The sequence below is a fragment of the Martes martes genome (genome assembly GCF_963455335.1).
Source record: "Martes martes genome assembly, chromosome: 15".
Classification (NCBI taxonomy): domain Eukaryota; kingdom Metazoa; phylum Chordata; class Mammalia; order Carnivora; family Mustelidae; genus Martes; species Martes martes.
The window spans coordinates 19,492,947-19,505,789 of NC_137903.1; positions in this window are offsets into that span (position 1 = coordinate 19,492,947).

Sequence of the window (12,843 nt, forward strand, 5' to 3'; positions counted from 1 at the left end):
AAAATGTATATTCAACACAAATTTAAACTTCATTTTTAAAATGTTGCATTCTTCCATAAAACTATAAACTGCTAACTTCCAATTTTCCCCTTCTACCTAACTTTGTCTTTAATTTCTTTCTTCTACGCTTTGGTTTGCTAAAATTCACCATAACATATGTTTGGTCTCTTTCTGGTCCTTAAAAAAAAAAAAAATAGCCTTCATGAATACATTATTTATTTAAGCTTTAAGAAAAAAATACTTAGAATTTGCCAAATTCATTTAAAATTGCACTTCTCACTTTTTAGAGTTATTAACAAGCTTGTCTAATTTATTAACATTTGAAAAACTGATGAGCAGATTTTCAATTGCTCTGCTTATGTTATTATTTAGTATAGAACTCCAAGAATAGATTAATCTTCAGCATTTATTCTTCTATAACTTGGCTGTATAAGGATAAAATCATTAGTAATTCTCCTGAGTTCACCCTTAGTTCAGTTGTTCACCACTGTAAATTGAAAATGAGAAAAAGTTTCTCAGATAAATAATCTCAGTGTAATTACCACTAAATGGTAAGTTTTCTACTTATACTTTTGGGTCTACTCTGGTAGAGAGCTGTTTTAAAAGTTAAAGAAATAGATACAAAACAAAACAAAAAACTCACCATGTATTCATTGCTTATCTGCTATTAGGGATAATGACAAATTTATTAATTTATTCTCTGTAACAACCTTATGATCTAAGCATCTCTATTATCCCCTTAAGTAATATATAAAACCAGAAGTCAAACACAGAATGTCTGAATCCTGAATCCAAATTACTTCAAAGCATGTTTCTCCAGAAACTACTGAAAACTTTTTAGGTTCTTCAAATCTTCTCTTTTCTTATCTTTCAAAGTTTTGCTGGCTTGGAAAATAAAATAAAGGAAAAAAAGGTAAATTAGTAAGTACCTAATGTGTTCTAAGTTTCTAAAATAGCTATTCATACCAAAGGGAATACAGTCAATTCTACTGTATAGTGACAGATGGTAGCTACAATTGCAGTGAGCAAAGCATAACATAGAGAAGTTGAATCACTATGTTGTACACCTGAAACTAATGTGACATTGTGTGTCACCTATACACAATAAATAAAATAGTATTTATTTTTTTATTCCCTGTTCTTTTCTGGGAAACATGTATTCATTAACTATTTTATGTCTGATTTGCGCTTGTCTAGTTCTTTAGTATTTAACAACACTTTTTTCATGATGCTTAGTGTCTAATAAAATGTTGACAAATGAGTTCTTATAATTTACTGCTAGAAATGTTACAAGATAAATGCAATATATTATGGAAGCCCAGAATGCAGGACCTAACCAGACCTAAAGGTCAGAAGAAATGTCCAGGAAGAAAGCAAGCTTAGATTACCACTTAATGGATGGGCTGGAGTCAAGAAAGATGTAAAGTATTGTGTTACTCTGACAAATAAGCAATCCAATGGGCATCTCCATGAACATGTAGGCAATTTTCCATGCACACTTGAAGTTAGAGATGCCCATGAGATCCTGTTCTGGCCAAAGAGCAATTAGATGGGATTAGACTTTGTGTGCTGGGGAGGAGAGCCTGCTTTTCAAAAATTTTTCCCTTTTAGTTAAAAGAAAAGCTTCATATGAAAAAATATTTTATATACTTTTTTACAGTGCATAGTATATTTCTTTTTCTTTCTCTTTTTTTGGAAAAGCCTTCTGAAAATGTTTTAATCCACTTTTTCACTCCTGAATGTAGAAATGGTCTCTAAACGGATATAGCATAATACAATTTGCACACAAAGGAAACTGGAAATTGAGAAAATGAGGGTGATTTTGCTAATCATATTCTCCTTTAAATTAATTGTATATTAAACAATTGGTGAGTGTTGATGGAGTTATGTATAATCTAGGGAGAGGCTGCAAATCCAAGCATCTGTGCCTTTCTATAAAATAAAGAGCAATGAGAGGGTGGGTGTCTATGTGTTGTAATTCCTATGAAAACAGTAATTCTTCGGGATAGAAGATTAGAAATTCAAATGAACTCCATTTTCGTACAAAATAAAGTAACTCCCAAGCAACATGCCATAATAATAAGAGAAAAACAATGAAATTAAACTCATTAGATAAATGGAAAAAGTAGGAAGTATCTTATTCTTCCGTGGAGAAGGGATAAAGAGTAAAAAGACATCTGTTATTTGCAAGTTGTGTAAAATGTGACTATTTGTTTATATCCCAATATTATTTTCCCATTCTTATATCTGAAGATGTGACTTATTCAAAGGATACTGCTTTCAGTAACATATAGATGTTCACATAGGAATTTAATCACTGTATAGACTTTTTACAACAGTTCCTTGTATCTGATTTAAGATTAGATAAATTATGATAGCCCTTTATTATATTTTTATGAGTTCTGAAAATTTGCTAACCATGTAAAAAATCTGAATTGAATATAATACACCTCCATTTTAAAGCTTCCACAACTTTCTATACCCAATATTACAGAATCACCATACAATACTTGAACTATGTTATTATAGCTGTATGTTAACATAGTTCTAAGAATTTATCTAGGTGAATGGATTTTGAACATGAAACATTATAAGGGGTCTAGACATAATGGTGAAGAACATATATGGCCAGTTTATTTCTGTTTTTCAAAACGGTTTTGTACCTAAACACATACATATGTTTTAGACACAATGAACACATTTTGGTAACCACCATGTATGTAGAAAAAGTATTAATTAGTTTCCATTCTCTTTAGTATTTAGTGAGCCATTACTATCCATGGCTCAATGATTCATTTAATCATGAGAGTTTAACACTAAATTAAATGGAATATATTGAACTATACATCTAACTTACTTATTTTGAGTGTTCCCATCTGAGGGGCGCCTGGGTGTCTCAGTCAGTTTAGCATCTGGCTCTTGATTGTGGCTCAGGTCATGATCTCAGGGTTCTGGAATGGAGCCCTGCGTAGAGCTCCATGCTCAGTGGGGAGTCTACTTAGGGATTCTTTCTCTCCCTCTCCCTCTGCCTGACCCCTGCGTGTGCTTGCTTGCTCTCTAAAACAAATAAATAATCTTTTTAAAAAAAGTTTTCCTATCTGAGATGCTGTTAACTAACAATTTTGTGATATAAATTGTGCAATTTATACATACTTTAAATCATCACACTGTATATAACTTAAGCTTTCATGTGTTATCTGTCAGTTTCTCAATAAAGCCAAGAAAAAAATAAAAACTAAAAGCAATTTTGATGAGGGCAGTGTCTATACACAATAAAACTTTTAAAGCTTCTATCAATACTACAGAACTTCAAATGCCCTTTTAAGAAAATAATTACAACGTGTCTTATCTTATTTTTAAATATATTTTCACACATTTTTAGTATAATCTACTTTAAAATCAATATAAATATGTACTTAGAATCCAAATCAAACAATATTATCTGATAAAAATTCCATGTCATTCCCTAACATTCCTCCCTATTACTTACTAGTAATATGCCATAAAGAAAAAAATCAAGAATTGAAAAAAAAAATTTTCAGCAAGAAAAATTTCTATGATATAAAAGTTTTGAGTAAATTGAACATGTTATATAACATGCATTAGCCTCTATTTATTCATAGTGCTCTAGTGAAGCACTTGGTAGAAGGACACTCAAATTTTCATATTATTCAAAATTTAAATAAGAAATACCCAACAAAACCCTCATATATATGAGTTATGTTTCTCTGTGATTATTTACTGCTTCAATATTTATCACTTGGGACAAAGAGGAAAAACATAAAATATGAGAAAATAAGACATTTTTTTGTTTGGTAGAAGTGCATTTTTTTTTCAGGCTTCCTTTTAAAAGAAAAGTTAAATAAAATTCCAATAAATGGTCAAAATTAAATAGTTGAACTATCCAAACACTTTTGTTTTATTCATCATTTTTCTCACTAGAGCTTAATTTAATTCTTCAACAGGCTTTAAAAATACAGTTCTTCTCCACTAAACTTTTAAATGAAGGTAGTAAGTTCCAATCACAGTTCCATCAAAAGCCTGAGTTAATGTTTTTCTAGATTCAAATTAAATGCAAAGTCATCTGTTTTTCTAGTCATTTGTACTTACTGTGGCTCAGGATAAGATTAAAATCAAGTTGGGGGGGCACCTGGGTAGCTCAGTGGGTTAAAGCCTCTGCCTTCAGCTCAGGTCATGATCCCAGGGGCCTGGGATCCAGCCCTGCATCAGGCTCTCTGCTCAGCAGGGAGCCTGCTTCCCCCTCTCTCTCTGCCTGCTTCTCTGCCTACTTGTGATCTCTGTCTGTCAAATAAATAAATAAAAATCTTAAAAAAAAAAAAAAATCAAGTTGGGGCACCTGGGTGGCTCAGTCAGTTGAGAATCAGACTCAGTTTTGGCTCAAGTCATGATCTCAGGGTCCTGAGATTGAGCCCTGCACTGGGCTCTGTGCTCAGCACAGAGGCTGCTGCTTAGGAGTTTCTCCCTCAGCCCTGCCCCTCCCCTTTTTGTGCTCGCTCGCGCTCTCTCTCTCAAATAAATAAATAAAATATATTTTTAAAAAACCTAGTTAGACAGCCTCTCAGAACTCATACCTGTATCGGATACCATGCTACCTCCAGAGATAAGGATCTCTACTCAGTTAGAGAGACATTTTTCACAAAGGTAAACTGAAATACATTAAAATACAAACACACTGGTATACAATATTCCAAAGTCCTATATTGTATACGAAATCTACAAAAATGTTTGCTTGGGGAAGTTACCAAAAGGCCTATCAAACTGCCCAGCTCAACCATAGAAAAACTGAAATACTTCCTGACAAAACATGGACCAGAAAGTGTTAAAATTGTCCCAGATCTAGCCATACTAAATAGACATCAATGTTTTCATTTAAATTCAGGTGCGAACACTGACAAAATACAAAAGGGAATCCCCAGGAGATAAACATGAATGGTTGTTAGTCCTGCAGGGTGAAAGTGTAGCAAGTCTTGGATATCACGGATCCAGTGCAGAAAGCTGTTTTTCCTTCACGCAGAGAGACAGAGGAGCATCTGGGCCTATGTAAGGTGAAGACTGGAAAAGAGACCCCAGACAAAGTCCAGGACCTCCAAAGTCTAAAACACCAGTAAAAGAGTAATTCATAAGTCCCCCCCTTGGCCAAACAAAGGCAATGTCAAAATGTTACTATTTTTTTTGGGGGGGGGTGGCTTTTGCAGGAGGGAATATATATGTGTGCAATATGAAACAGACATTTGAAATCCAAGTGTTCACCATTCTTATGGTATAGGAAGCCAAAAAATTAAATGTTGATATAAATATTACTCCTAGAATGGACAATTAAGAAAAGCAAATCCTAAAGAAATCTGCCTCTGGGTACATTTTTGTCATGGAAAGATAGGAGGTATACTTCATTAACAATAAAATCACTGCAAGAAGGTAGATCATTGTAGGAATAATGGAGTATGATAATTCGTCACTAAATATGCCAAAGTGAACACATGCTAGAAAAACAGAATGTTCTTAAACTGACAAAGCATAATTATCAAAATACAGAAAAAAGTCAACATATTTAATAGTAAGACATTAGAAGAATTTTCTTTAAAATCAAGAATGAGAACATTATACTGGCTTTAATCATTGCTTGGATGTTAACAAATTGCAAAGTCATACAGTACATGTGATATCATATATGTTAAATTTTTAAATGTGAAATTAGAATATGTAACATTGATATGTATGTATAAAACTAAGCATGGAATTGATTTACTTCAAGTTCAGAAGAGTACTTATCCCTGAAGGGGGAGAATGAGGAGGACATGGGGGGTAAGATTTAGCTGTATTTATTGATTTTTTTCTTTTTTAAAGAGATCTGATGTCAATAGGGGGAAATGTAACCATCTGTTACATCTTTGTGGCAGTTACATCTTTGTGTTTGTTATATAATTTCTATAATTTCCTATACATTGGAGTAGTTTTGAACTGAAGTGTTAACTAACCATATTGTGCTAATCATTTTTTAATATATGCATGTATCTGATCACACCATACACCTTAAACTTATATATGTTATATGTCAATGATATTTCAACAAAGCTGAGGGAAAATGCAAAAACAACTGTAATTTGTTTTGGGGGGATTAAAATATTTTATTATTTAAATTCAATTAACATATAGTGGATTATTAGTTTCAGAGGTAGAATCAGTGATCCATTGGTTGCTTATAACACCCAGTACTCATTACATCAAGTGCCCTCCTTAATGCCCATCAACCAGTTACCCCACCCCCCTACCCACCTCCCTTCTAGCAACCCTAAGTTTATTTCCTATAGTTAGGAGTCTCATATGATTTCTCTCACTCTCTGATTTTGTCTTTATTTTTCCCCTCCCTTTCCCTATGATCCTTTGCTTGGTTTCTTAAATTCCACGTATGAGAGAAATTGTTCTAATTGTCTTTCTCTGATTGACTTATTTTGCTTAACATAATACCCTCTAGTCCCATCCACAACATTGCAAATGGTTAAGATTTCAATTTTTTGGTGGCTAATATTCCATTGTATTTATATAACATGTCTTCTTTATCCATTCATCTATCAACAGATATCTGAACTATTTCCATATTTTGGCAATTGTGGACATTGCTGCTTTAAACATTGGAGTACAGTGCCCTTCAAATCAATATACTTGTATCCTTTCGATACCTATCAAAAATGAACTATTTGGACTTCATCAAGCTAACAATTTTTGCACAACAAAGAAAACAGATAAAACTAAAAGACAACCTACAGAATGGGAGAAGATATTGGCAAATGTTTTATCAGATAAAGGACTAGTACCCAAAATCTATAAAGAACTTATCAAACTCAACACCCAAAGAACAAATAATCCAGTCAAGTAATGGGCAGAAGACATCAACAGATATTTCTCAAAAAAATACATACAAATGGCCAATAGACACATGAAAAAATGTTCAACATCCCTTGGCATCAGGGAAATACAAGTTAATACTAAATGAGATACCTCCTTACACCAGTCAGAATGGCTAAAATTAACAAGTCAGTAAACAAAAGATGTTGGCGAAGATGAGGAGAAAGAGGAACCCTCTTGCACTGTTGGTGGTAATGTAAGCGTGGTACAGTCACTCTGGAAAACAGTATGGAGGTTCCTCAAAAAGTTGATAATAGAGCTACCTTACAACCCAGCAATTGCATGAGTAGGTATTTATCCAAAAACAACTGGTTTCTAAAGTAATTTTTACTTAACATTTTACTTAACAATAATCTAATTTTAATTTTGAAGACTAAATTCTTAGGGTCCTCTAAAAAAAGACTAGTAGCAAAACGACTAAGAAAAGCAATTTCAATATCAGAAATCATTTTCCTAAACTGTACCTATGATTTTAAAATAATTACTTGAAGGTCAATTCAGCACCTAATATCAATTAAGGCAGAATTTTATTATCAAGATGCCAAAAGCTTATAGGTCTATGACGTTATAGGAAGAAAGACAGCCATATCAAGTTATTAACCTATAAGTTAAGAGAGAGAGGTAGTGGAGAGGATTTGGAATTCTGTCTGATTGCTGTCTCTGAAATTTGGTATCTATCCCACTAGAAAATAAATTAATGTTGATGTTGTTTCAAGGGTGCTGGTGTTTGTAGCCATCCATATGACTCATGAATTTAGGTCAGGTAGTTTTTGGTGTTATTAAGGTGTTCAACACATTATAGTCATTCAAGCTGTTTACAGTCAGTGTCATTTCTGATTGTGTGGCAACTGTGTTAAAGGTAAATACTGGTAAATATTTGTAATATAACACTTGTCCATAACATTACTTTTAATGAGGGTAACATTCAAGGAAACTATAATAAGATCAACTTAATATTTCTTTTTCCTCATTTTTTTCTACAGAACAGAGTATAATTTTTAAACATAATGAAAGAGTTATACCTTTAAAATTCCTGCTATTCCAGTAGAACAAATCCTTCCCATTAATATCAGGATAGAAGAATATGGGGATGTTTCTTAGGTAGGAGAACTCTAATCTGTAATGTTATGACTAAAATAATGAGCTCCAACAAGATGATCTCAAATTTGGAGAACATGTAATAGTAAACAAATAGGCAACTTTGAGAGTTTGGAGTTTGGAGAAAAACTTTAATAGTTCTGGAAGTTAAAAAAAAACTGTATTTAGCATTTTCAACTTTCAATTAGAAAATCTCTGCTAAATATTAAAGATAAAAATGTTCACATAAGTTTACCAAAATATTCCAATATGTGGTATTTATTTTTATGCATCTATAAAATATTACAATACATGATTGTTTATCAGTCAGTATGCATATTCTATAACATGTCTAGGGAACCTGGAGGATTAGTGCTGCAACTTTCCTCAGCAAAAGCTATCTGGTACACAGAGGACAGGCCAGGTTTTTCTATTCCTTATCTCTTCAGTTATAGGTTTCTAAGCTTTTTTAAAAGATACACATTCTATTTATTCAACAAAAATTTCCTAAATAGACACATAGAATATCTGTCTTAAAATAAATTGATTTGGGAAATACTTTTTGGACTGTGAACCAACCAATTTCACATTCTGTATTTGCTGTCATATTTAACATGATATAACGTTATGTACATTCATGTTTAGATCTCTGTTTCTCAGTTTACTTGCTATTTATTTAAATTCAGCAAATCTGCATTTTCATCAAAATTCATTTTATTGACAATGCTGACTCACATACTAAACATGCACAGTAATACAGCAACTGAATTTTCAGGTAATAAAATTTTGAACATTTAACTTACATAAGAGTAACCTCAGATTCTAATAGCATAATTAACTGATGTCAGTTTTATTATCATTGGCTGCTCCATATGTGAAGATGACATTTTTTTTAAGATTTTTTTTTTTTTTACTTATTTATTTGACATAGAGAGAGAGATCACAAGTAGGCAGAGAGGCAGGCAGAGAGAGGGAGGAAGCAGGATCCCTGCTGAGCAGAGAGCCCAATGTGGGGCTCGATCCCAGGACCCTGAGATCATGACCTGAGCTGAAGGCAGAGGCTTAACCCACTGAGCCACCCAGGTGCCCCTGGATGACATATTTTTATAAAAGGTTTAACATTTGTGGGGCTCCTGGGTGGCTCAGTGGGTTAAGCCTCTGCCTTCAGCTCAGGTCATGATCTCAGGGTCCTGGGATCGAGCCCCACATCAGGCTCTCTGCTCAGCGGGGAGCCTGCTTCCTCCTCTCTCTCTGCCTGCCTCTCTGCCTACTTGTGATCTCTGTCTGTCAAATAAGTAAATAAAATCTTTTTAAAAATTAAAAAAAATGATTTAACATTTGTTATATAGAGGCTTTCTATTAAAAATGGGATTTTACTTTCTCAAAAATCTAATTTCTATCACTTAGATCTCTGCCTTCTTGAGGCCACAGTTAATTACTGCAGTGCAAATGGCATAAAACTATCTTAAAGGTCATATGGCAGTGTTCTTATAGAAACCTTTGGCTTTACCCTGCAAATCTATTTAGGGAAAACCAGTGAGCTTGTAGAGGGAAGAAGTGGCTCATAAAGGATTAGGACCATGTAACTAACTGATTCCCTGCAAAGAAAAATACTTGTGTGAAAGAGATTCATGACAAGATTTAAGATGACAAATGTTATGAATAACATTCTAAATGGCTGAAGTCAACTGTGCTATAAACCATCTGGCAAATTTAAGTCCTAACTGAAATGCATATGAATTATTGCTATTTAATGGACTATTTAATGGACTATTTAATGGACCTATGAAAAAATTATTTGGCAAAACAACAGGTTTTCAGTAAAAAAAAATCAATCTTTCTGAGAACCAAACCTAGAGAATATTTCTTCATTCAAATATAAATATTATACAGGATCAAATGACATATTCTTTGAATTTCAGAAAATAAAACCATATTTATTATGTGTAAATAAAAGATACACATGCCAGTGTCAAAGATAACATTTAGTGGTGTGACAGAGTGGCATCAAAATCCATAGTCATCAATCACCAAGATGAATAAAGTCTCTCTGAAGAAAAATAAAATTATACCTGCATGAGATTTTGGAAATAGCAGTAAAATTTCAAAGCATGGATTTTCAATGAATGCAGGCTGATGTGTTAAATTTTATTAAATCAATAACATCACTCAATGATAAAATAATAGTTAATATTTCAGTATGATGTTACTATTGGAAAATATTATATCTCATAGCTGATCAGAAACAAATCCAAAACTGTTGTGCTCTGGGATCTTCAATTACCACGTTTGCTACATTATTTTCACACAGTCAAGCAGAAGTTGCCAATCATGTTACTCAAGCTTTGTGTTCCTTGAGTCGTTGATGTGGCATTGTTCTTTAATGAGGTAAAATTATTTTCTCAATTATATCATAATATTCTGCAACATAATTAGGCTTGACTTTTTTACCATGCAGCTAGATAGAAGGAGGCAAAGAAATTAATAACAATAATTATTTATGTGAAAGAAAAATTGTGTATGTAGGCTGAGGTTATGACATTCTGTTGATGTTCTATGAATACTCCCATTGAAGCTGGGGTTTTAAAGCCATATCTACATATTATTAAAAATAATTCTTCTAAACTACAATATCTGGAACAAAATATATGGGAAAAAATGTCCTGATGGGTAGGATGGAATCACATACAATCAAAAGAGAAAGACAAAGATAGGTTGTTTACATGCCATTTGTAGCTAATTAATTCACTTATTAACAGTGCTATATTTATAAAAACAAATATCGGGTTCCTTCATGAGACACAAAACCTAGTTCATGGAACCAGTCATCTCAACTTAATACAATACATATACAAATACACCATATATACACACTCACACACAGTATATAGCGTGTGTGTGTGTGTGTGTGTGTGTGTAAAGCTAGTTAGTTAATTGGAATAGAGCAAAGAGAATGAGGACAAAAATTATTCATTGGGTACAAATTTGGCACAGCTGCTGAGCATATCTAAATTCAATATTTATGACCCAAAAATATCAGAGCATTTTTTCCACACTCTATAATAGAATTTGACAAACTAGCACCCACGGTCTATTTCTTTTAAGTAAAGTTTCTGTAAGTAAAGTTTTACTGGAACACAGACATGCTACAACGGTATAGTTGAGTAACTAACAGAAACAGCAAAGCTCTCAAAGATCAACATATTTACCATCCAGCTCTTCATAAGAAATGTTTCCCAAACTCTGCTTTATAACACACCAGCTCTTTTTAATTGCACAACACATCTAACTGTACTATCATCCCACTTGTTTATTTAGCAGCTAACTTAGAAATTCACCTATTTATGCAATATTTAATTGTTATTGTCATTAGGCCAACTGCTCACTCTTCTAAGCACTAGGGATACAGCATAGCTTTGATCCCATGGACCTACTTTCTAATCTGGGGAAACAATAACACACAAATCACCGTAACTTAAACAAGATTAATTTCAGGCTGTGATTTTCAGAATGAAGACCTTTTCAAAAAGACCAAATCACAGAATGTTTGCAAGTAAGAAATGGGGGGGCTGTTAGATTGAATCATGAAAAACTTTGCTGTAGAGGTGAAAAACAGAGCTGCAACCTGAATGGGGAGTCTCTATCCATGCAGACACTGGGGAAAGAGCTTGCAGGGAGAGAGAACACCAGCAACAACAAAGGCCCTAACGTAGGAACAAACTCAGGTTGGTTTTTGTTTTGTTTTGTTTCTTCCAGAGAAAAGTTGTGCAGCTGAAAGATAATGAGGGAGAAAAATGGTGGTGATATTTAAAGAGATGTAAGCAGGAGAGAACCTAAAGAGAAAATGTGGTAAGTATTAAGTTAATACAAATTAAACAATATGAAGTAACATTATGACATTAGCAAGGGGAAAATATTAAATGCCCTGACACCTCACTTTCTAAGCTTCTGGAAATGGTGATTATGTATCTCTTTCTTTGGCTCTTTTACAGCAAAACAACAGATGTTATCTTTGGGGCAGAAATGAAGACAGGTTAAGCAAAAGCACAGACACTCTCTGGAGATGATATTTAATGTTCTTTCTTGTCATATGCCCTTCCATAATCTCCACACTTCTTACACAGTATCCAGAGGCCATTACTGACTTCCACCGCACAACTCAGTATTCAGAGTTCTCTATCCTTCGGAATGTTTCTGCCAGTATGGTAAAGATCTTTTGTATTCTGCATGTTCTCCTTTAAAGTGTTTCCAGATGACTCAGAATTATATTTATAAAGGCACAATATTAATCTCTGAATCAATTATCAGATTCCCTAAACTTAATATATTCAAAAGCAATAGTTTCTTTAACCAAGGACACTCTGTATACTTTGTGTACCAGCTTTAATAGATGTCTTCTTTGGTAAAAACAGACCCAGCACTAATAGAGAATTGGTGGGCTAAGAAGAAAAAAATCATTCATAATTATCCAATAATTTATACCAAATAATGTGTCATTTTCTTAATACTATCAACAGTGTGGCAGAATCTAATAGCTACTAGCCTTTCAAATTAGGAGAACTTGAGTTTGAATGTGGATTTTTTTACTGACTCACCTTATGAATTTGGATGAAAAATTAATGTCTCTGAGACTCAATTTGTTTACATATACAAGAGGAATAACACTCTTTATTTTTTAGGATATTACTGGAGATTACAATTAGTGGTTGTAAAAGTCTAAGGAGGTAGCTATTACTTCTTAAATCAAGTAAATAGAAATAACCACTACCATTTACTATCTACTATTTGCAAGCTCTCTAGTTAATTGTTTTTATACATTATACATTATTTATTTTTTATTTT